Source organism: Ovis aries, chromosome 4 (assembly GCF_016772045.2).
Source record: "Ovis aries strain OAR_USU_Benz2616 breed Rambouillet chromosome 4, ARS-UI_Ramb_v3.0, whole genome shotgun sequence".
In the NCBI taxonomy this organism is placed as follows: Eukaryota; Metazoa; Chordata; class Mammalia; order Artiodactyla; family Bovidae; genus Ovis; species Ovis aries.
Genome location: NC_056057.1, coordinates 115,192,973 through 115,195,026, shown reverse-complemented (window position 1 = coordinate 115,195,026; position 2,054 = coordinate 115,192,973).

Genomic DNA, 2,054 nt, shown 5'->3' with positions numbered 1-2,054 from the left:
CCTTAGGAAGGGGAGGGGGCAGTAGGAGGGGGCCCTCGCCCCGCCCCGTCCCTCACACACACAATGGGACAGGAACTAGCCCGGCCGGGAGGCTCCAGAACCTCGGCTCCACGCCCGCTGGCCCAGAGGGTGGAGGGCCAGACGCTTGGGTTCCGCTCTGAGAAGGAGGGTGATAAGGGGGAACCCAGGTGTCTGGCAGAACCCTGGGGCCGGAGCACAGGGACTAGGGTGCAGTGGGATGGTGAGGTGGGCTAGCCAGAGCTCCGGAAAGAACCCTGTGGGGGTGTCTGACCAGAAGGGAGACCTTCCACCTCGCCCTTGCCGGCCTCGCCCTGAGGCGTCAGGCAGAAGGTGGGCACTGTGGCCACCGCAGGTAACAATGAGTCCCTTGCTCTCAGTGACCACAGGGACTGCTAGGGTCACCCCAGGGCTCTGCTTGACCACCTTGCTGACATCTAAGCACTCCTGGACTCCTACTGTTGAGTCCTTTTGGGTTCCTGGGGATACAGGCCCAGCAAGGGGGCACTGACCCTTTGTCCTTGGGTCTGGCATTAGGGTATTCCATTCCCTTCCGGCCCCTATTTCCTGGAACCCCCGCTCCACCCTGCCGCCCCCTGTGACTCAAGTTGGGGGACACAAAAGGGCAGGAAGCTGCGATCCAGGGCCTCCACCCCCCACCGTCACCGTCATCCAGTGACGAATGCTTCCCCAGGGGGTGGGGGTGGGGGGTAGGTCAGCAGACAGACCCAGCGGTCAGGGCTGAGGCAGGGACTGCCCACTGGGGAGATCGTGGAGCCCTGGCAAGCGTGCGGGGTGAGGGAAACTACGATTCCCAGGATGCAGGTGGTGTACTCAGGCACTCCTCAGACACCATGAGCCATAGTGCATGCTGGGGTTTGTAGTTCTAAGCCATCTAGGGGCTGGAGAAGGGCCGTAAGCTGGGGCTTCAGCATCTACAGGGGTTCCAGCCTTGTGGATCTGAGACCACGCAGACCAAGAGAAACTGCGACAAAGAAACAGAGGTTGAGCGACTGGGATGGGCAGAGACCGGGAGAGGCAGACAGGCAGACAAACAAACATGTAGATTTGTGTTGGCTGAGCTCCTTCGAAAAGCAGTGGAAGATATGATGGGTGCGGGCCTGGGTGGGGGGCGAGCAGGCGGACCAACCGGAAGGAACGGGCCGTGCTGCGAGCTCTGGGGTCACACCAAGAAGGTGGGGTCTGCCGGTCTGCAGGGAAGAGGGTGAGGGGGGCCTTGTGTGCCCAGACAACCCTGACCTCCTGGGCTCCCAGAAACTTTGCTGCCCCTCTCTCGGCCAGGGGGCAGGTGAATTCAGAAGTATGAGGCCTGTGTTCATCTCGGCCTGTCCCCCCCGCCCACCCTTCCACTGGCCCTGGAACCCGAGGCCCCACCCAACTCGCCTCCAGAGGCAGGAGACAGACGGGGGTCAGGCCCCTACCTCTCAGACATTCTCCCCACCAGGGCGGAAGCAGATGGACCCCATTTCTGGCTCCCATGTAGCCACCACCTACAATGCACATGACTGAGAATGGTTCCTTTTTCCAGATTCCAGCTAACAGCTGTGACTGGCCTCCCCAGGGACAAAGCGGCAACGAGCCACAGATGCTGAAGTCATTACGACCTCTCGCCTGCAGCCCTGACCACAGCCCTTCCCTGTGGACTCTTGACCTCGAGGTCTCCCCTCCCATCTGCGCTCCACACTGCCGCCAGATCCATCTCAAAGTCAGGGCTGACCTCATGCTTTGACCCTTCCTGAAACCTTCAACCCAAGGTCGACACACTGGCCCCGGGGCCTCGATTCCCGTCCTGTGCCACTCATAGCCCTCTGTTCTAGACAAACGGGCTTCCACACAGTCCTTGTGAGTTCCTGCCCCCGGGCCCTTGCTTATGCCACCCTCATGCCCTCTCCCTTAGCCCTCCGACTAAGGAGGATCTTTCTTTTCCTTCCTCGTGGCCCAGCCATGGCTGCCCCGGAGGCATCCTTCCCGGGGAGTACCTGCGACAGGAGGTGCAGGTGTGACGTCCTGAGGCT